The sequence below is a fragment of the Macaca mulatta genome, chromosome 12 (assembly GCF_049350105.2).
Source record: "Macaca mulatta isolate MMU2019108-1 chromosome 12, T2T-MMU8v2.0, whole genome shotgun sequence".
Taxonomy (NCBI): domain Eukaryota; kingdom Metazoa; phylum Chordata; class Mammalia; order Primates; family Cercopithecidae; genus Macaca; species Macaca mulatta.
Genome location: NC_133417.1, coordinates 93,142,972 through 93,167,475, shown reverse-complemented (window position 1 = coordinate 93,167,475; position 24,504 = coordinate 93,142,972). Strand labels below are relative to the sequence as shown.

The 24,504-nt window shown below is 36.1% G+C and overlaps 1 long non-coding RNA gene across 1 annotated transcript; it reads left to right on the top strand.

Moving 5' to 3' along the window:
- Positions 1-382: 382 nt before the first annotated feature.
- LOC144333319 (uncharacterized) lies at positions 383-24,144 on the top strand. The gene is made up of 4 exons (XR_013401895.1): positions 383-442; positions 2,462-2,528; positions 16,758-16,988; positions 21,622-24,144. It is a non-coding gene; the product is annotated as an uncharacterized LOC144333319 (long non-coding RNA).
- Positions 24,145-24,504: the final 360 nt, after the last annotated feature.

Here is a 24,504-nt window from a genome sequence, read left to right as displayed (position 1 = left end):
TAGATTAGTGAACTATACCAGTCAAACCACAGACTTCTAAGAGATCATAATTGGTTGTTGTTTTAAACCATCGAGTTTTAGGCTGTCCTGTAATACAACAATAACTAATTGACACAAGGAGATGCTCCAAAGAGCCTAAGAAAGTGTCCTGCAAGAGAAAAAGCCAGATTTGATGTTAACTAATAGTAAACTGGACTAGAGTTTTTAATATCTGACAAAAGACAGTTGCAGTACCCACAGGTGACTAGATAGCTGCTGTAGGTTCTCTCCAGGATATTGATCAAAGACGGGAAAGGTAAAACCATCAGAGATGGTTTCTAGTGGGATATTTTAGGTATATATGAGTAGGTATACAAATTAAAGTTATACTTTATTTCATTTCAGGAATAATTGCTTTAAAAAGGTGAAATGAGGAGCCACAGTAGAATATACTCACCCCGAAGTAAGTCATCCTTCCACAAAATCATCCATTAGGTTAATTTATTCCCTTAGCATTGGTAGGGTAGTTTTGATAATTTATGGCCACATTATAGCCCTCATCTACTAGACAATAAAGTTACATATCAATTCTAGATAAGTAGTTCGATTGAATCTATGGTGTCTTTACCCAAGAAACAAAGGTTTTTGCATATTATTAAATTAAAATAATTTTAGTAACCCACTAATTCAATCGATTTTTCATTATTTGGGGTAATTTTAGACTTTATGTTCATATCTTTAAAATATGAAAATTATGAAAATGGTAATTATGTAAGTATAGAGTTATCATAGCTGTAGTAATAATTAGAATATGAAATAAAATACAACAGTATAAACTCAGTTTGTCTTTGCAATTTTGATGTCAATTTGTTTAATTTACTAGGTTTAATTTACTTTCACTTCAGGATAGATGTCCTTTGCTTCCTTGAGAGTGGAGCTCTCTAATCCTTTCTATTTGTAGTGCACCAGAGGTGATCTGATCTTGCCTCTAGTCCATCACAGATGGAGAATTCCCAGGAATCAAAAAGTAGATATTATTTTCTTTCCCTGCTGACTGCTGCTATGTCTACCTGGGGGAAAAACAAAACCAACCAACAGACAATAAACTGCTATATGGGGCTTACTTTGTCCTTTTATTGAAGGGTGCTATACATGCCCTAAAGCAGCTCAGAATAGAACTTGGACCTGTCTCTTTGTCTAACCTCTCATGGAAGGGGCTGTGAGAGGCGAAGTCACATAGGAGAAATTAATCTCCTTGAATATCTGTATACTCAAGAATAAATACATTCCTTGGGGGAAAAGTAACCTAAAATAAAAGAGTAAAGAAGTACAATTGATTTAAAAACATGGCATCTGTATTGGAAAAAGACAGATTGCTTCTTCTGTAAAGCTGTTGACTCTCATTAGATTATCCTGTGCCTGTGCCCACATCTCTGAACTTATGTTTAAACTCCAGAAAGAGAAAGCTGCAATGAAAGCAAAAGAAAAGCTTTAGTGGCAGTTACTTTAAATTTTACGTGAGACAATGAAAGCACTACTTGTTCTTTTATAACTGAGAACAATTTTTGTAGTACAAGTGCAACACATAGTGTCTATTTAGACCCATTTACTTTCAGAATAGAAAACAGGAACTGGGTCTTGGCACTTTGAGCATGAGTGGTGCTGCCTTTGGTGCAGGTCTTGATGATGTGGCAGTAGATACCACATGAAAATAGAGCAGGAATGTGAAAAACCACAGACACAGAAGGAGATAACTCTGATAAACACTTGGTGAGTAGGTAGGAGACACTGTCCTAAAGATTAAAAAAAAACTATCAGGGTGGAATTTGGGGGAGCTGCCATTCCTGCAGAAATGAGAGAAACAAAGCAAGAGAAATCGTCTTTGTTTGTTCAAAAACGCTATTATGATTCTATGAATATGCCTGGGTTGGTGTCATCTGCTTAAACACAATGAAGCTACTGACTTGATATAATTACATATAGAAAATTTGGAAAATACAAAAAAGAGGTAAGGCCACAAAAAAGCTGTCTGCTATCACATAGTTCTAATCTTTGGACATTTAATGGAGAAAATAGATTTGGATCAAGGGAAACATCAGAACCATGCAGTTGCTGCTATATCATATTTTTAAAGGTGATCTGTGAGATCATCCATTTCTGATTTAAAAGTGTTTTACACATTGCTCCTTTTCTGATGTGAACTACAAAGTTGAAAGGGGACATTAAAAAATGAAAATTGACAGATGTAAATAGGAAAATGACTGCCAAAGAATAAATAGGGTTACACAATGAAAATTTCTGATATAATTAATACTAAGAGAACTACAAAGAGCAATTTAATAATCATATGTAGATATTTTAACATAGGCAAGAAAGAGAATAAGTTATTCTTTGTTTCCAATATGTGCCAAAAAAATGATATAGCTGAAATTCCTATCCAGGTCTTCCTGCCTCTAAATCTACTGCTTTTGCCGCTCCACAGGTTGCCTCAGATTTGCTGAAGTCACTCTTACTGCCCTTGGTTGCTCAGACCTCCACTTCAAGAACAGGTGATTTGCTTCACGTTAAACAATGTTTTTTTGTTTTATTATTTCTGAAAGTTTGAGAGTGAATAAATTGAATTTTTAAGAATGATCAAATGCACAAGGAGATCTTGCTTTTCATAATTTAACAGATTCTTATAGGACATAAATAATATCAACTTATTTATATGCATTATAATTTTTAAATTTATACATTATGATTCATTAAAGATTATTGCAACCTATAGAATGATGTTTACTCAAAAGACTAAATAAGAAAGATTAGCAAAAACATTTGAAAGGGAAAACAAACATTTTTGTTCCTTTATTCATAAAATGCACTCTGTGTCACAAACGCTATATTGTAAGAATTGTGTTTAAACCAATCACTTACTGGAAAATATGAAGGGTAGATGATGCACATAAGTAATAAGAAATGCAGAGAGAAAAAAAATAGCAGTATCTTTTTCAAATATTTGTTATTAGTGTCTAGGGATATGCTTGGGGAAAACTCTAATAGAACTTATTTGCAAATTTAGAAATATTAGATCTATTACAAAACCAGATCTACACAGATACAATTATTTCTATCCTTAGGGCTAAATGAATCTTTGCTTAATGGTTTCATAAAAAATCATTTTGTTCAACTTCAAGTCTTGTACAAACAGATATTCATAAGTAGAGATAATAATGGGAGATTTTTAATATACTTTCATGTACTTAAAAAATGAAATGCAGGCCGGGCGCAGTGGCTCAAGCCTGTAATCCCAGCACTTTGGGAGGCCGAGACGGGCGGATCACGAGGTCAGGAGATCAAGACCATCCTGGCTAACACGGTGAAACCCCATCTCTACTAAAAAATACAAAAAAACTAGCCGGGCGAGGTGGCGGGCGCCTGTAGTCCCAGCTACTCGGGAGGCTGAGGCAGGAGAATGGCGTAAACCCGGGAGGCGGAGCTTGCAGTGAGCTGAGATCCGGCCACTGCACTCCAGCCTGGGCGACAGAGCCAGACTCCCTCTCAAAAAAAAAAAAAAAAAATGAAATGCACATTTCTGAAGTAAGCCCTCAGTGCTTTAGCAATAGAGTATTGTATAAATGAAAATCTACTTTAAATGAAAGCACAGCAGAAATATATTTAGCTTAAGGGAGTATATAAAATGTTCATGCTGCCTGTTGAATATAAATTTTATAATGGAAAATTAATTGTATTGCTCAGTCATTTAAATGATTATTTATATTGTTTATGATAACAGGGCAAATTGTGATAAAATTGTAGCATTTAGGACAATACTTACGTATCAATAAAATGTGACATTTATCCTGTATGTTAACATATATATATATATACACACACACAACAAAAATTTTTAACAGACATATCCAAACTTATCCATGCATACATTTTCATTAGTCATGGTATTTTCTTCACAGTTGACAAAAATTTTATGGGAAACACTTTGTCTTATCTTCTAAGTTTTATTTTATTTTATTTTTTCTAAATTTTAATAAATACAAGAATAACAACAAAAAATGGATCAATTATTCAAAACACAATTTTGTCCTCATCCAAAAACAAATTCTCAATACCTTGGGGCTGAGAAGAAGGTATTGGGGATGAGTGGAATAAGTTTATGGTTTCCAGGGTGACTAATTTACAGGTGGCCTTGTAGTTCCCTCTGCCTGACTAAACTTTAGGCAGCCTTCCTTCTGACTCCAGGTCCTGATCTCCCTTTCCTTAGAGCATTTCACTTAGAAAATCTGTAATTGTTAATTATTTCTCTGCCTCTTTGAGAAGTAAATCCTTTTAAAAGCCTCTGGTCAGTTTTACAACTCAGGAATGTCTGAAGGATCTGTTTGCCATGTCTTTAAAATGTAAACATTAAGAGAGATAGCACCCCATCTCCTACTTTCTGTGGGAGGGTAGTAGCCTAACTTAGGTGACTGCCTTGCTCAAAGTTATAAAACTACCTCTTTTCATGAAAATATGAGATAGTTTACTTTTCTTTTGGGTAAGATCAGTTGGCAACACACGTTGTCTATGATCTTCATGCCTGGCTTTTCCAAAACTCTCCTGCCGTCGCTTTCAATGCAGTTGAGTTCATACTATAGGTACCCTTTATCCATAGTTTGACTTCCCGTAGTTTCAGTTACCCACGCACAGTCAACTGCAGTCCAAAAATATTAAATGAAAATTCCAGAAATAAAGAATTTGTTAGTTTTAAATTACATAGTGTTCTGGGTAGTATGATAAAAATCTCGTGCTGAGAGACAGGACTAACTGGATGTCCTAGGCGGACTAAGAATTCCTAAGCCTAGCTGGTGAAGGTGACTACGCCCACTTTGAAACATGGGGCTTGTAATGCAGCTCACACCCAACCAATCAGGTCGTAAAGAGGGCTCACTAAAATACCAATTAGGCTAAAAGCAGGAGGTAAAGAAACAATCAAATCATCTATCATCTGAAAGCACAGGGGGAGGGACAGTGACTGGGATACAAATCCCAGGCATTCGACCTGGGAGTGGGCAACCCCCTTTGGGTCCCCTCCCGTTGCATGGGAGCTCTGTTTTCACTCTATTAAATCTTGCAGCTGCACACTCTTCTGGTCTGTGTTTGTTCCGGCTCGAGCTGAGGTTTTGCTTGCCATCCACCACTGCCGATTGCCGCTGTTGCAGACCCACCATTGACTTCCACCCTTCTGGATCCCGCAGGGTATCTGTGGTCTTTCTGACCCAGCCAGGTACCCATTGCTGCTCCCATTCGGGCTGGAGGCTCACCATTGTTCCTGTGTGGCTAAGTGCCCAGGTTCATCCTAATTAAGCTGAACACTAGTCGCTGGGTTCCACAGTTCTCTTCTGTGATCCACGGCTTCTAATAGAGCTGTAACACTCACCACATGGCCCAAGGTTCCATTCCTTCGAATCCCTGAGGCCCAGAACCCCAGGTCAGAGAACAAAAGGCTTGCTGTCATCTTGGGAGTAGGTGCCACCATCTTGGGAGCTCTAAGAACAAAGACCCACCCATAACAGTGTCACCCAGCTTCATCCAACCCACCACATGAATCATTCCTTTGCCCAGCATATGCACGTTGTATGTGCTACTCACCCATTAGTCACCTAGAAACCATCTAGGTTATCTGATCGACTGTCGAGGTACCCCAATGTTTGTGTTGAAGTAACCCTATGTTACTTAATAATGACCCCAAAGCAGCAGAGTAGTGATGCTGGCATATTGTTATAATTGTTGTATATTATTGTTAGTTATTGATGTTAATCTCTTATAGTGCCCAATGTATAAATTAAGCTGTATCATTGGTATGTATGTATAGGGGAAAACAGTAGTCATGTACCACATAATGAAGTTTTAGTTAATGAAAGGTCACATGCACAATGGTGGTCCCATAAGATTATAATGGAGACCTGGTGAGGTAGCTCACACCTGTAATCCCAACATTTTGGAGGTCAAGGTGGGAAGGTCATTTGAGGCCAGCAGTTTGAGAACAGCCTGGGAAACATAACCCTGTTTCTACCAAAAATAATTTAAAAATTAGCTGGGCATGGTAGTGCATGCCTGTGGTCCCAGCTATTTGGGATGGTGAGGTGGGAGGATAGCTTGAGCCCAGGAGTTGCAAGTCACAGTGAGTGATGATCACACCACTGCACTTCAGCCTAAGTGACAGAGAAAGACCTTGTCTCTTAAAAAAAACATTATTATGGAGGTGAAAAATTCCTATTGCCTAGAGGTGGGTGGAAGCTAGGACTTTGTCCACACATGCAGCTAGGCTCAAGCTGTGTAATGTTGCAGCACAACACATTACCTTTCCTATGTTTAAATACACAAATACCATTGTGTTACAGTTTTAACATGTTATACAGTATTAACATATTGTACAGATTTGTAGCCTAGAAGCAGTAGACTACACCATATAGCCTGGGTGGTAGTTGGCTATTCCATTTAGGCTTGTGTAAGTACTCTCTATGATGTTCCTACAACAAAATTGCCGATTGATACTTTTCTCAGAGTATGTCCTCCACATTAAGCAATACACGACTGTATTTACCTAAAGGGCTCGATCCTGAGGTTCAGCATCCACTGTGAGTCTTGGAACCTATCCTCTGTGGATAAGGTGGGGGGAAGGCTTTTGTACTGTATTCTGGTCTCTCTCTATTTTATTGCAATCGCGTTCAATGAAATCTTTCTTGCCTGTTTAAGTTTGGTGTTGCTTTCACAGAGGAAAAATTTTTAAATTCATTCTCTCCGTACTTACCTACCCATCTATTATTTCTAACATACTTCTTAAACTTGTTAGATGAGTTTGGGAGCTTATTCAAAATCATTCTCATCTTTTATTTTTCTGTCATATTCTTCAGGAAACACTGTATTTATGGAGCAAGTAATGAGCATTGATGAAAAACATCAGGAAACAATGTAATTAGTTCCACTTTGAAAGGACGCTCTCTATTTTTTTTATTGAGTTCTCACAGTGTGCACACCTCTGTTCAGTAACTTTGTTTAAAACTTTCATATTATCTATACTTAAAATAGCTCAGTATGAACAAACAGCACAATATTTTAACTCTCCCTTTACTATTATGAAATAGAATTCATAAATGTATGACCTACTTATACAAAGAATGTTTTAAAAATTGAATTATTGCAACATAGAATGAAACATAGCTGTGACATAAAAAAGAGATAAAAGAAAAGTTATAATACAGCTAAGTGCATTTTTTTTTAAAAAAAAACGATCATGTACAATTTGTGCTGGAAAGCATAATGAAATAGCTAAATGTTTCACCAATGTTTAATATTACTGTGATGGCAACAGTCCCAAATGTAGACTGATACAGGGATGCTGTATTAATGATTCAATTAGTACAAATAATATTGCTGTTGGTGACATTGTTTCTGAAATTATAAGCAATTCTTGATAAATATTTGAACAATACAAAGTATTGTCCATTGACTCACATGTCACTTGCAATATTGAAAAATTAAGAGTTCCCTAACACAATGCAGAAACACTTTATATTTTTATGTAAAGCAAGGATGAAACCTGGGTTCAGATATGTATAAATAAGATAATCTCTCACGAGAATTGTCTGTCTGATAGATCATTTGGAATTGTGTGGGATTCAATCTGATTCTGCTTTGTAAGATACTGTCCTAAGTCTTGCAACTCTGGCCCTCAATCACTGAGCACTCAACAATGATACTTGCTGCGACTGACTTCAATCAACACTTTAGGGAGTGTTTAAATTTTAAGTAACAGAATGAGTTGTTTACAATTCAAGGGTGTTTGATTAGCATTTGAAAGATTTTAATCAAAGGCCCATACCAGCCACAAGTATAGCAAGCCATTCAATTAGTGTTATCTTAATCTACACTAGAGAATTTGTTAATTAACATAAGGAATGGTAAAAATAAATTTTCATTATCTAAATGAGTGTTGTACAACATATATGATGGGTTAAAAATAAAAAGTACAGTTATCATTAATGAGATCTAAAAGTCTGAGGAGCTCAGCAAGCACACTAGTTCCAGTGACCCGTTAAGACTTGTCCCTTTCACTTGCTAGGAGAGTTTGTCTCTTGATCCAACTACAAAGTTAGATGATCCTAACTTGTCCCCTTGTATGAAGCCCCTTTCACAGCAGGCTCCTTTCTCTTGTACCCACCTGCTTCAGCAACTTTTCTGCAAGATAAACAATCCTACAAGACCGCCAGGTGGTTACAAGTTCCTGATACCTAGTACAGCCATGGAAAGAGAACAAAAGCCTTTTATTCTAGATGTAGCTTCCCCATTCTCCAGCCAGTCAACACCCAAAGCCCAAGAAACCACAAGTTCCTGCCTGGAGGTGGGTGGAAGCTAGGACTTTGTCCACACATGCAGCTAGGCTCAAGGTTTAGCTTACAGTGAACTTTTCCTCATTTTGATAGTAGAAAACACACCCCTAGGTGAGATTTTTTATGCTAACGAGGCATGAGATGTGTGTTAGCATATGTAGATGCTAAGGCCCTCCACCAACCACAGGTCCACCTTTGCATAACTTGACTACATTAGTATTTTATGAATGAATATGCATAAACAACTCCCATAAAACAATAGCCATAAAAGGAATTCCTCTTAAGGAACTAGCTGCTGTCTCTCCCTCTGAGCAGCCTGCTCTGCCTCTCAGAGTGTACTTTTGCTTTGAAATAAACTTTGCCTACTCTTACTTTGGGCTTGCTCTCAAATTCTTCTGTGTGGTGAAGTCAACAACAGTTGGACTGCCTAAGAGGTTAAATAGCTAAGACTTCATCTAGTTTACATTAGTATGACTTTAATTATTTTTGAACCTTCTAAACATGTAATAATTCAGCCTGAGTCTTACTATGATGGTAGCATACCTCCCAGTAGTGAGGTTCTAGGAGAGGAGAACTACAGGTCCCACTGGCTTCAAGTTGTTAGCTGCTGTCAAATTGATAGGGGTACAGTTCTCACCGTTGGATGTCCAGTGGATTCACCTAAGAAGCTCTAAAGTATATTGATACTGAAAGACCCAAGGGATTCTGATTAGTTGTCCTGGTGTGTAGTCTGAGCATTGAACTTTTGAAAACTCCCCAGGTGATTTTAGTGGTGAAAGTTAAGAACTGCTCTCCTTTCCCACATCACCTGATTGAAAACATTTTCCTATTTGTGCAAGCCCAGGTCACTTTTTCTTTCCTTTTCTTTTTCTTTTCCTTTTCCTTTTCCTTTTCTTTTCTTTTCTTTTCTTTTCTTTTCTCTTTTCTTTTTCTTTTCCTTTTCCTTTCTTTACTTTTCTTTTCTTTTCCTTTCCTTTCCTTTCCTTTCTTTTCTTTTCTTTTCCTTTTTTGTTTGTTTGTTTGAAACAGAGTCTTTCTCTGTCACTGAGGCTAGAGTGCAGTGGCGGGATCTCAGCTCACTGCAATCTCCGCCTCCCAGGTTCAAGCAATTCTCCCGCCTCAGCCTCCAGAGTAGCTGGGATTACAGGCGCCCGCAACACCCGGCTAATTTTTTGTACTTTTGGGAGAGATGGGTTTTCGCCATGTTGGCCAGGCTGGTCTCAAACTCCTGACCTCAAGTGATCCACTTGCCTTGGCCTCCCAAAGTGCTGGGATTACAGGTGTGAGCCACCATGCCCAGCCCACTCTCAAATTTTTAATACTTAAGTAGTATGCCATCTAGTTACTGGGGGAAGAGAGGATTTTCAATGAGAGTACCTTTGTTTGTCTTCTTTTTTGCCTTTAGGTTTCTCTGTCTCCATCTGTCTATATACCCATCTATGTAAATTGGAATTCTCTTCCTTGCAGGCTAAACACACTTATTGTTGTTTGGAATTAGACTCATCTTTCCCTACTGTTTCTAACACAGTGTTACCTAGAATTTGGTTCCCAGGATCAGTATCACTTGGGAGCTTTTAAAAAATGTAGAGTCGCATGCACCATGTAGACCTCCTGAATCCGATCTGTGTTTTTAACAGATTATTCAAGCCATTTGTATGCACTTAAGGTTTGAGAAGCATTTCTTGAAGGCATTACTCTACTAAATAGTTATTAGTTGCACCTCTATTCTCTCCCTTGGCTGACTCTGTTTCACTAAAAAATAATAAATAAAAATTCTTATCCTGAAATAGCATCCTCAATGCCTTCCTTCTCTCCCCTCAAACAAACAGATAAACAAACAATGTAATATATTCATACATTCATTTACTTATTTATTCATTAAAAAATTATTCTCTAGTAAGTATTGACTGTGTCAGACATTCTCTGTGCCCTGGAAATGCAGTGGAGAGCAGAGTAGACATAGGCTTTTCTTTAAAAGATTTTTGAATAAACTAGAGGAGACAGACAATTAAGTAAATAATTAATCTAAAGTCTGATTATTCCTCTAAGACAGGAAGCATATGGTACCACATACGCACATGCAATGCAATCATATCCAGGTTCATTTGAGAAGACTTCTGAATGGAAGTGACATTTAAAATGAGTCATGCAGGATGAGTAAATGAAAGCAAATGAAATTGGGAGTAAGGGCTGTGTGAAAGGAAGATTTGAGGAATAAAGAGCAGAGTGGGATTGAGGGTACAATGACATGCCGGAGGAGCTGAATAAGCATATTTCATTATACATTTATTCCTTCCTTATTCTTGTAAACAAACTCTATATTGTAACAATTTTTTATGTTTAACTTATTCCATAAATTCTTTCAGTCTGTCTTCCAGTACCAACACTCTGCTTAAGTAAACACAAAAGTTATCTGTGCCCACAAAATATTGAATTTCAATAGTATTGTCTCCCATGCTTCTTCCTTTAATGTGATCTGTACAGCAGAGTGCCTGGTGTGTAAAACTTGATTAAAAGAAACAGCTGGCTGGGCGTGGTGGCTAATGCCTGTAATTTAGGAGGCTGAGGCGGGTGGATCATGAAGGTAGGAGTTCAAGACCAGCCTGGCCAGCATGGCGAAACCCCATCTCTACTATAAATACAAAAAATTAGCGGGGCATGGTGGCACACGCCTGTAGTCCCAGCTACTCCAGGGGCCAAGGCAGAAGAATTGCTTGAACTTGGCAGGCAGAAGTTGCAATGAACCAGCCTGGGCAACAGAGCGAGACTCTGTCTCAAAAAAAAAGAAAAGAAAAGAAAAGAAAAGAAAAAAAAAAAAAAGAAAAGAAAAGAAACACACACACACACAACCAAAAAATCCAAAAACAAACAACAAAAAAACCCAGCTATACAAGTCTTCTAGATCTCTCCCTGTAAAAGTGAAGTAGAAACTCACTTTTTATCAGATTGTTTGTTATCCAAAGAGGAACTTAAGGTGTTCCTCTTTTAGTATTAGTATTTATTAATATTAGTATTAGTACTATTAGTGTGCCTATTGCTCAGGGAAAAGTTTGCTGAAATTTTTTGCCTACCTTAAATTCCTTGGCAGGCAATTAATACCTGGACAACAAGTGGAATATTGACTTTCAAAATTATAATGATAAAATGTGTAAATGATGAAATCTGATTAAATGGTTAAAATAGAAATCAATTGGCTTACATTTTATTTTTTCCCACATCAGCACTGTATTGCAGAGGCATCACTTTAAAACAATTTTTATTTTGGTTCTTTTCCTAGTTCCTGCTAGAGCGCTAAATAGAATTCTTATGCCCCTTTCCCATAATTTATTAGCAATATACAATACATCTTTACTTCCTCTCCTCCCTCTCAAATTTGATAGGTATATCAGTTTTTTGTTTTAACAATTTGTTACATTTGAAAATTTAAATAATACGTTCATGCTTCTGTTTCTTTTCCCATCAACTTTTGACTCTACATCTTGGTTTTGTTTTGTGTTTCTTGTTTTTGAGGTTTTAGAGACCTTCTGCTTCCTCCATGTCTCTTCCCATTTTTCTTCTTGCCAATATGGGCAATACACCACATTGGTAACATCTATTCTGTATTCTGTAAGATAATTAACTGTTCAATAATTGTATTTAGGTATATACTAAAAGTTGAGAAATCTATTAACCACATTACTAACATTAATATACATTTATATGGCTCTTCATAAAAACCTAGTTTCTTGCTGATTACATTTCCTTCTTTACACTTTCAACACCTCAATAATTCAGGCGGTATTTTTCTGTCTTTTCTTTAGCATGTTTGGATACTTTCAAGGCCATATCCTTGCTTAAATTCTGTTTTATGTTTATCTGCCTCATTTAGGAATTTACCTTCCCTTCAGAGATACAGATAGTAGGTTTGGTGTTAATGTCCATATACTTTTTCTAGTTAAGAGCATTGAGTCTCTTCTGGAAAATCCAGGAGCTGTTCTGTGCTCTGAGGTCCTACTAAAAGTTCTCTACCAAGGCCAAATCAATTATGTGGAATCTTAAATTTACCTATTCTGCCAGATCACATAAAACCTTGGAAAAGAGCAGGCCACCCCTGACTGACCTTTCTATTTCTGGTGAGATCCTGTCCTGGCTAAGTAGGACTTCTAGATTCAAAAGTTCAGTGTTTTTGTTTTGTTTTTCTTTATGTGCTATGGACTCCTAATGCATTCTTCTGTCCACCACTCTCCAATTTAAGGATGTTATTGAGAATTCTTAGCATTTGATTACATCAATCTCTTGTCTGAACACTAATTCCGAAATGATAGTTTCAGCATTAACAGCCCAGAAATATTATACCAGATTCTTCCCTTTCTTTTCTGAGTTACTAATTTTCATGTTTTAGGGTGTGAGGGTTTAGTCTTTTCCTTAGTCTGCTTCTGTGTGAATTTTAGCTGATATATTACTATGTATTTTCAAAAATATAATTTGGTATTAGAGTGTGAAGAAATCATTTTCTAGCTCAAAGAATAACTGTGGCCTACATGGAGACCTGCACCAGCAAAGTGATCACTGCAATATTGGTTAAGGTTTGTTTTCAATGGCAGCATTCTATTTCAGCAAAAAAAAGAAAGGTAACCTAAAACTGGTGTGCCCAGGGTACTGAGATGGATTTCTAATTTTCATTTCACCTGGTATTTAAAAAAGCTGGCCTGTAAGTTTTGTTTGAGTATAGACCCAGGGTTCTTTTAGCCTTTGAAGTGAAAAAAGAGTTCTAAAGAAAATTGCTTGTCCTGCTAATTTTGCCTGGAGCATTTAATTTGAGTGTTAAATGGAATGTGACCTTATTTGTATCACACTCTTGGTGATGTAGTAATACTGGTCACTTCTATGCTATTTGTGGTGGATGACCACTGACTGGTTGCAAATTCTTCCTCCCTTGGTTTTGATACATAGCATTAGGTATTGTGTCTTCCTTATTATTATTATTTTTTTAATCTTTTTTTCTTCCCATCTAAATGCAGTAACCCTCAATAACTAGGCTTTAATCCTCCTTATTTCTTGTTGCTTACTTTATCTTTGGCAACTTCAAATTTCCAAGATTTACACTAATTTAAGGCTTTTTAATGCCTCATAACAAAACCAACTGTTACCTATATTTCTCTGATTTATTTCTGTTAATAATTGCCAAAACAACTCTTTTTGATTACCATGTTTCTAGTTCCTTGAAAATAAAACCTTGGAGACATCTATAATTTCTCCCTCATCCTTAGTTCACATCAAAGTAGATACATATGTGACTCTTTTCTGTAGCCTTACATCTAATTAGTTGTCAGGTCTGTTTATTTCAGTATCAATGATTTTTTTTAAAAAATTCTCTCATTTCCATTCTGTCATCAGCCTAAACCAGGCTATATAATGTTTTACTTTTATTATGTCATCACTTATGATTAAATGTCATCCCTCATGGCATGCCTTCCTCAAACTAATTCTCTTCTATGTACCCTGCAAATACTATCCAGCTTAATAATTCAAAGGAATAGCTCTGATCATACAGTAATACTCCCCTACTCAGAGATTATCACTAATTGCTCTTTGCTTATAATATTGTTTTCTGAAGCATTCTTTCAAAATGGGTTTCAATAGTTAAACAAGTATAAAATCTTTGTATAAATACAATTACAAGGTTTCTTTATTAGAAAACTTCTCAGAGCCTTTTATTCGCTGGGTACTGGTTGTTGTTTTGTTTTGTTTTAATTATTGTAGAGTAACTCGTAATACTAATGTTTCTTGGAGAACCCACGAGAGGATGTGTGTCTACAGAATTGTAGCAGATTTTTAACGACAATATTTTTTCCAGAGTGCACGGTTAAACTGTATTTCCCAGCATTCCTTTTATTTGTATAAAGTCATGTGACTGAGTTCTAGCCAATAGAATGTGAAGGAGGTATATGTGCCATTTCTGAGCCATGATTTTTAAGAATGGTGCAATCTCCACAGTGTTTTTCCCCTTGGTTGGTAGTATATGGATAATGGTGGGGCCCTAGAGGACAATTGCACTACAAAATAAGAAGCCACAGTCTCCAAGTCACTATGTGGAGGAAAGCTGCTTTCCAACCAGAAACTTCCATCTTAGATGGTTATGAGAATGAGAAATGAATTTCTATTTTGTTCGAGCTGTTGTATTTTTCGATTCTATTTGTTTTACCAGCTAGCACAACCCCAATAGATAAAGGTATGAAACTTAAATTATTTAGCCTGGAAATGCAAAGTTCTTCACAATATGGGCACCAAGTATCATTTAGAACTATCTTCTATTGAATAACAATAGCATATATTCTTAGGGTGGGCCCAAACTATTTATTCATGATAGTGCTTTTGTTTACAACATCTCTTTTTTCCATTTAAATTTTTTGAAATTTAAACTCAGCTTAGATGTTACTTTCCTTTTTTTTTTTTTTTTTTGAGATGGAGTCTCATTCTGTCGCCCAGGCTGGAGTGCAGTGGTATGATATCGGCTCACTGCAACTTCCACCTCACAGGTTCAAGCAAATCTCCTGCCTCAGCCTTCCAAGTAGCTGGGATTACAGGCATGCCTCACCACGCCCAGCTAATTTTTGTGTTTTTAGTAGGGACAGGGTTTCACCATACTGGCCAGGCTGATTTCTAACTGTTGACCTCAAGTGATCTGCCTGTCTCAGCCTCCCAAAGTGCTGGGATTATATGCGTGAACCACTGCACCCCGCCATAGATGTTACTTTATTAATTCTAATATAAAAAAGAAACATTTGTTACCAGTAAACTCAAACTTTGGTTTAGCCTTGTTTTAAATGAGTGAACATTGAGATCTTTTCAGTATGGTCTTCAGGGTCAGCTATTTTAGAACCACTTAAGGTGCTGTGCAGAATCTAGGCGATCTCTCTCCTTTTCTGTGGCACCTTATGGCTCTAAGTCTAACTGCATCTCTCTCTCTACCTTGTAGCTAAGGTCTAAGGTCCTGAATATGATTTGGGCTCTGCTAATGAAGTGTACCTGTATAACAGAGGGACAAGTGATATTTCTGTTGAGTTGTGTTGTTGCCAATTGACACACATGCTGTGAAGATCAAACATTTTGCTAGTGGCTGGGCCCTACATTCTGCTAGTTAATAACCCCTTTCAATGATGGTAACTGTGGTGTGGAGTGGCAGCATTTGAACCACTGGATTGCCACTGCAATAGTCTATTCTTGAAATCACATGTCCAGTGGCAGCCCCCTGATTATCACTCCTCAATTAATTCTAAGTATTTTGGAAATATAATTTTATTAAAATGCCTCTCTGTTTAAAATGGTTAGAGTGGTTTCTATGTCCTACAATAAATCTGGACTAGTACAAATTCCTAGATTCTACCCTAGACTATAGAATCAGAGAGGCTATGAAATAATAAAATATAAGAACTTATGCCATTGAAATTAAAATTAAAAGTGAAAGGAATATGAGTTGGTATCAATGCAGTTTTTCATACATTCTATATGCATAATTAATATGTGTTTTAAAAATAGGTATGTCTTATTTGAACTCACTTTTCTTTAAAAATATAATACTTTAGACAGTGTCATTACAATTAATCTTTTTATTAAGTGTTACAGGTTTTTGCTCAATCAGTTGTGAATTGTGTTGAAAGCAATTTTCTTCTTTCTCAAAAAATAAATAATACAGTGAATAATTTGTATTTTAAACATATTTAAGTGGATTCAAGTTACTTCTTCAAAAATGTCATCTTCAGTGACACTCGATATTCTTTGTGAGTAAAGAAAGTGTTTTGTTATATTTAGCAAAACTGAAATTTGTATGGCAGGGCCTTAAACCTGAGAGTTTGTGTGTCACACAGCAGAGAAAAAATAGTTTGAGAAATGCAATATTTTTACAATATTTTTCTAAAAATATTATCTATACTATTTAAATAATATTTTATGTAAATGTTAATAACTGAATACTATAGAACTTTCATGGTATGCAGTAATATATGCAATTCCATCAATTATCATTGTTAAGAAATGTTGTATATTGATTTATTCACACTATAATTAACTTTGAGAAAAGCACAAATGTAAAGTGAAAACACTTTACTGTAACAGAACTCAAAAAAAAAAAAAAAACAACGCCCGTCGATGTCAGACCTCTGAGCCCAAGCCTGCACATATATATCCAGATGGCCTGAAGCAACTGAAGAATCACAAAAGAAGTGAAAATGACTGGTTCCTGCCTTAACTGATGACATTACCTTGTGAAATTCCTTGTCCTGGCTCAGAAGCTCCCCCACTGAGCACCTCGTGACTCCCACCCCTGCCCCTGCCCACCAAAGAACAACCCCCTTTGACTGTAATTTTCCACCACCTACCCAAATCCTATAAAACAGCCTCACCTCTATCTCCTTTTGCTGACTCTCTTTTCAGACTCAGCCCACCTGCACCCAGGTGATTAAAAAGTTTTATTGCTCACACAAAGCCTGTTTGATGGTCTCTTCACATGGATGTCCATGACATTTGGTGCCGAAACCCAGAACAGGAGGACTCCTTCAGGAGATTGGTCCCCTGTCCTCATCGTCACTCCATGAGGAGATCCACCTATGACCTTAGGTCCTCAGACCAACCAGCCCAAGGAACATCTCACCAATTTTGTATCAGGTAAGCGGTCTTTTCACTCTCTTCTCCAGCCTCTCTTGCTACCCTTCAATCTCCCTGTCCTTCCAATTCCAGTTCTTTTTCCTCTCTAGTAAAGACAAAGGAGACACATTTTATCCGTGAACCCAAAACTCCGGCACTGGTCACGGACTCGGGAAGACAGTCTTCCCTTGGTGTTTAATCACTGCAGTGATGCCTGCCTGATTTATTCACCCACACTCCATTGGTGTCTGATCACCACAGGGATGCCTTCCTTCATCATTCACCCATGTTCCCTTGGTGGCAAGTCAATTGTGGGGATGCCTACTTTGGCTGCTCACCCACATTGCAACCCAGGGCTGCTCACCACTCCCCTTCTCTGCGTCTCTACCCTCTCTTTTCTCTGGGCTTGCCTCCTTCACTATGGGCAAACTCCCACCCTCCATTCTTCCCTCTTCTCCCTTAGCTTGTGTTCTCAAGAACTTAAAACCTCTTCAACTCACACCTGACCTAAAACCTAAACACCTTATTTTCTTCTGTAATACTGCTTGACCCCAGTACAAACTTGACAGTGGTTCCAAAAAGCCAGAAAACGGCACTTTCAATTTCTCCATCCTACAAGATCTAGATAATTCTTGACATTAAATGGGCAAATGATCTGAGGTGCCTGAAGTCCATGTCCAAGCATTCTTTTACCCATTGGTCCCTCCGTAGTCTCCGCTCCCAATGCGACTCGTCCCAAATCTTTCTTCTTTCTCTCCTATCTGTTCCTTCAGTCTCCACCGCAAGCTCTGAGACTTTTGAATCCTCCTTTTCTACGGACCCAACTGACTTCTCCCCTCCTCCCCAGGCTGCTCCTTGCCAGGTAGAACCAGGTCCCAATCCTTCCTCAGGCTCCGTTCCCCGACCCTATAATCCTTCTATCACCTCCCCTCCTGACACCCGATCTGGCTTACAGTTTTCGTTCTGCTATTAGCCTTCCCCAACCTGCCCAACAATTTCCTCCTAAAAAGGTGGCTGGAGCTAAAGGCATAGTCAAGGTTAATGCTCCTTTTTCTTTATTCAAGTTATTTCTTCAATAATGTCATCTTCAGTGGCACTCAGATATTCTTTGTGAGTAAAGAAAGTGTTTTGTTATATTTAGCAAAACTGAAATTTGTATGGGAGGGCCTTGAACCTGAGAGTTTGTGTGTCACATAGCAGAGAAAAAATAGTTTGAGAGGTACAATGTATTTACAATATTTTTCTAAAAATATTATTTTTACTATTTAAATAATATTTTATGTAAGCATTAATAACTTTGAATATGGTAGAACTTTCATGGTATGCAGTAATATATGCAATTCCATCAATTGTCGTTGTTACGAAATGTTGTATATTGATTTATTCACACTATAATCAACTTTGAGAAAAGCAGAAATGTGAAGTGATAACACTTTACTGTAACAGAACTAAAAAAAAAATTCCATTGAGACATTTTTCAGCTTCTATGTGACTTAACAAAACATTAGTGTATTTAGTTTTCTTTGTAACATCTAACTCTTTTAAAACTTATTTTTAAAGTCAGAAATGTTTACTTCAGGAATAATTTCTCTCCTTACTCTGTTTTCAGGCATTATATGTATTAGTTTCTCAAAACCTTGAAAAGAGAGGTATTCTGAGGAAATATGTCATTTCTAATACATACATATATAATTCATTTTCTCTCTTTTATATATCTAAATTTTTATTGGTATAGGTTTCTTTAATAGGGAGACTATACATATTCCCAAAAAGTCTTAGGAAATTAATAAAATTAAGAAGAAATTACTAACAAAATTTCAATTTTCTTTTAATTTTTTGAAACAAGCAGTATTCTATGTTAAGCATACATAAAAGTGAATTATAGAGAATTGGCATAATTTATATTTTCATTTTGAAATCTTTCATTGAAAAATAGAAATTGTATATATTCAAGGCATATAATGTGAAGATTTGATATACATAGACATTGTGAAATGATTGCCACAACCACATTAGTTAACACATCAACTCATGCTGTACATTAGCTTCCCCTGAATGTATTCGTCTTATATCTGAAAGTTTGTACCTTTTGACAAACACTTCTCTATTTTCCCCACCCCCTAGCCCCTGACAACCACTGTTCTTTCTACTCCCATGATTTCAAATTTTTTAGATTCTACATATATATGAGATCATACAGTATTTGTCTGTCTGTATCTGGTTCATGTCATTTAGCATATTGCTTTCCTGGGTCATACATATTGCCACAAATGGAGGAATTTTTTCTTTTTGTGGATGAATAATGTGCATTATATGTACCTCATTTTATTTATCCTTTCTTCCATTGATGGATGCTTAGGCTGTTTCGATATCTCGGCAATTGTGAAAAATGCTGCCAATGACCATAGGAGTGGAAATATGTGCAGATATATGAGACCCTGGCTTATTTATTTTTGCCTGTATACCAAGAATTGGGATTACATGGTAATTGTTTAATTGTTTTGAGGAGCCGCTACGCTGCTTTATATAATGGCTATACCAGTTTACATTTTTACCAACATTGTATAAGGGTTTTCTTTTCTCCACATCTTTTCATATCTCTTGTCCTTCTAACAATAACCATCCTACACAGGTGTGAGGTGATATCTTACTGTCTCAGTAACTATTATTTTGGACATGAGACCAAAAGCACAGGCAAAAAAAAAAAAAAGCAAAAATAAGGAAGTGGAACAACTCAAACTAAAAAACTTTTGCACAGCCAAGAAAACAGTAAAATTGAAAAAGCCACCTATGGAATGAGAGAAAATATTTACAAATGGTGTATCTGATAAGCGGTTAATAACCAAAATATAAAAGGAACACATACAACTCAATAGCAAAAGCCAAATAACCTAATTAAAAACATGATTAAAAGACCTGAATAGACATTTTTCCAAAGAAAACATATACATGGCCAACAGGTACATGAAAAGGTGCTCAAAATCATTTCTTCTTTAAATGTTTGATAGAATTTAACAATTAAGTCATCTAAGACTAGTGCTTTCCATTTTGGAAGATTGTTCATTATTGATTCAATTTCTGTAATGGATATTCCAATAGTCTATTCTTCTTGTGTAAGTTTTATAGATTGTGTCTTCAAGGAATTGGTCCGTTTTATCTACGTGGGCATACTATTGTTTATAATTTTCCTTTATTAGCTTTTTAATGTACATGGAATTAATTATGATACCCTTCTTTCATTTCTGATATTCATAATTTATATTATTTCTCTTTTTTGTTTGTGATTTTGCTAGGAGATTTATCAATTTTGTTGGCCTTTTCAGAGTCAGCTTTCGGTTTCATCTATTTGTTTCCTATTTTTGATTTCATTGGTTACCCCTCCAGAGAAAATTGACCAAGATACATGCAGATGAGGTAGTGAGTTAGTGGAAGAGAAAATTATTAAAGGGAAATAATAAGATTGATTTTCTAGTTTAACAAATGAAATCCTATTTATAACTTCTCCCTGTTTTCTAAGAAGAGTAGATACTGTTAATTGGAGAGCGTTTCCAGAGCAATATGATTGGTCTGGGGATGTAAGTATTAGATAGGAGCTGGGGAACAACTCTTTGTAGTAAGTGGAGAGAAATTCAAAGTCCCTCCAACAAAATCCAATATAAAAAGGAGACTGAAGAAAGCAAGGCCATATGCTACATGAGTAAGGTGAAGGAAGCTAGAATCCTTGGTGGCAGCATGGTTACAAAGAAATTTGGAGAACAAAAATTTTTGAAAGGATTTGGAGCCTGCTTTGGGCTGTTGGTATATTCTATTTCACACAAAAATTCAATAAATTATACAGTTTACTAAAGTTTAAGAGAGGGAACATGCCGTTGAGTTGCTCATTTGTGCTATAAAACAATTTTTAAAAATAGTAGTATATTTTAGTCGATGATATATTTATTGTAAGAAGTGTGTAGATGTGAAGTTCCACTTTATGCAACATTGGACTAAGTAATGTATACAAACCATCCACATTTAGTTTGATTAATCCACATTTGGATTATAGCTTATTGTTTCTTTGTTCTATGGGACTCTTTGATATTTACCCATTTTAATAAATAAATGTGTTTTTCAAGCAAGGCAAAACAAACATCTAACAATAAATTTAAGATTCGTGAGAGGCTTTATCTTTTCATATGCATTACAAAATATATTTATTGTGATTTTGAGACACCTGGATACATGCATCTTCAGCTTACAAGATCTAAAATGCAGCTGAAAAGCAACCCAATAATTTTTTTTGATACCAGGTATTTTTTACACGAGAAATATTGGACACATCTAGACCACATTCTTCATATTACACTCCATTTGTCTACTGACATTAACCTTCCTACTAGAATCTTCCATTTTCTGAGGAACTTAATAATGCTGAAGCAGGTACTGTGGTTAGGTTTCCCAAAGTCATTTCTAACTCCTTTCTCTTATCTTCCTTTATACTTCTGACTGAGAAAGCAAAGTATTTGACCTCTCAGTGTCCATCATAGCAATAGATGGCCATATGACATAGTTTTGGCCAATGCTGTGTAGATACAAACCCTAAAAAAGGTTTTTATTCTCAAATAAAAAGACAAAAGTTCCACAAGGATAAGGTCTCTTTTACTTTCTTTCCTAGTTTTGTCCAACAATATAAATATATCTAGAGGAGCAGAAGTTGTCTGGTGACCTAAATGTTTTGATGACAACAGGCTAAAAATTGTGGCTAGTCAACTGTAAACCAACAAGAAGAATAATTTATCTGTGAAATTATCTAATCTTGGATCCCCATGATGATATTCAATATTTATTGGCTAAGTCAAAACCTTAACATCTGGTAAGTGCAAAAATTATTATAACCCTAATATCAAGGAATGAACTATACGCCATTCTACTTTAAAACAAAATTAATTTTAGCTTTGAAATAATTTTCCTTTAAGCTCAACTCTTTCTAATTCTACGACTTCTGCAGTTAATAATTCTTTGCCATTTTACTAGACAGGCCTCAAAAAGGCCAGTTATTTCCTAGATTATGGTGAAATGAGTGAACTCTACAAACACTGAGTTCTCACAGTTGAATCTACAAGGGACAATCAGTTAACTTAAGGACCGTCAGTCCTCTGATTGGCCACCTATCCGTGGCAACCGAGGCAAGAAATAGCAATTTTCCTTCTTAGACATTTAACTAGTTTTATGAAAATGAAAACAAGTTAGCAATGAGAATGTAAGCTAAGAGGAAGTCATAGGTAGAAAGTCAGGACTATAAGGGATTACAACAAATCATAATTTCTAAAAAGCTGAAATTCTTCTTCAGTGGAAAAATAAATAGTAGAGGTTGAGATATCCTATCATAAATTGACCCAAAGAAGGACTACAAAATTTAGCTGAGCCTCATCAATGGTGGAGCGTGGAGTGAAAATTTTTGAGTCAGCATTTCCATAGATTCCAGTTTTGTTCAGGTTTCATATTTTTCTTAGTTCATGTTGTTCAGCTTTGATTGTTCAGTATTTTATAAATTTGCATGTCCATATGTGTAATTTAAGATTCTTTTGGTTACAAATGACTTATGTAAAAATATGAATTTATCGTGGTATACTTGGGCCTGTTATATATTCCATTCCATCAAAGGGTTGGGCCACCAGGCAGGGGAAAAGCAAAATTTTATAAAAATTTCCTTTATATGCTAACATTAATACAACACAGGTCGTGCAAAACCAGTCTATCATTTAGTTTAAAGTTATTTATTCATAGGAAAAAATATTTGATTAGTCTACCTTGTGTAGGTGTACCATTGATGATTCTTTGGGAAGAACAAAGATTTGGGGAGTGACACACATGTTCTTGGAATAGATTGGCTGGGAAGAGAATTTAGTATGTATGCACCACAATGTTGATTCTTACAACTTCTAAATTATTTGAGATAAGTTGACACATTTTTGTTCCTTGCAAATAAGAGAGTCAAACTACCCTCAGCATTAAATTTGACGCATTTACACATGGTGGCAATAATACACCTTCATATTTTTCAAGGAATTGTGAAATCCAGAGCCTCTCCAACCTATTGTCTCAACTGCCCAATCACATTTCCAGCTTGAAGATTCCAAGAATTCCAGAGAATATTATGAGTGGCTGAATATCTGGTTCCAAGTGAGGTAGCTGAATGCTAGGCTAGTATGTTTAGATAATTTTTCTATGAACTTTGTTAGGCTAATTTTATTTATAAATAACCAAGCAAAAATCATAGCTTTTTCCTTAGAATGACAGAATGAGAGAATTATCTACACGTTTCCTTATAGCTCTAATCATTATTTAATTCCTAACCCTTAATTTCTTGAGCAAATTCATGCAAAATCCCCATTATACTTAATTGGTCTCAATACCTGCATTTTTGAAAATCTTACCAGGCTTGCTCTTGAATATTTAATGGAATGATCTGCTCTAGGTCTGTACGTACTAAGAGGTCTAGATATTTCTCAGATGCAAACACAGCTACTTCCTTGGCTAATAGGAAAGGCATCTTATGTGATCTGTAAATAAAATTCAAAACGTATTAGAATGATTAAAGGAGTTTTCTTTAAGTAACTGAAGAACATCAGTTTAAGTAAAGTGCATTTTGCCTCATAACAATGTTAGTAATACTTTATACCTTGTTATGTCTTTAATATGTCTCACCAATGCTTTATTAATTCTTTGTTGAGAGGTATGTAAGCAGAAAGTGAAATTTTGTAAACCCTAGAAGAAAAATTTTGAAGCTCAAACATATGTATAAAAGGAAAATTCATTTTGCTTTTAATATTTGTTATATTTTAGAATTCCAAATGGTGATTTGGTTAGTCATAAAAAGCCAGAAAGCTGGGCGTGGTGGCTCATGCCTGTAATCCTAGTCCTTTGGGAGGCCAAGGGGGGCGGATCACAAGGTCAGGAGTTCAAGAGCAGCCTGGCCAACATGGTGAAACCCCATCTCTACTAAAAATATAAAAATTAGCTGAGCATAGTGGCAAGTGCCTGTAATCCCAGCTACTTGGGAGGCTGAGGCAGGAGAATCGTTTGAATTTGGGAGGTGGAGGTTACAGTGAGTCGAGATCTTGCCATTGCACTCCAGCCTGGGCGACAGGGTGAGACTCCATCTCAAAAAAAAAAAAAAAAAAAAAAAAAAAAAAAATTCAGAAACAGTGTGTTCCGGAGTTAGCAAATTTAGGAATGACTACGTAAATACAAAGACATTCCAAAAGAGATATAAGCCAGGGGTTGCATTCAACTGAGTCAACTTTTTTGATATGACTTTATTAAAAGATGACTCAACTGATTATTGCTAAGACAATAACGTGGACAGTTTCACATGAAGATTGGTGTGATACTGTTTGGAACAGAGATGCATTAACTAACTTTTCATTAGTATAAAGAGAAAATGCAGCAAATGTTCTGGTAAGAGGAATTTGGGAATTTGATTTTTGGAATATTAATTAAATAGCAGAGGAATGATTAGAATGAAGGGACAACTGAAAAAGTAGTTCAAAATAAT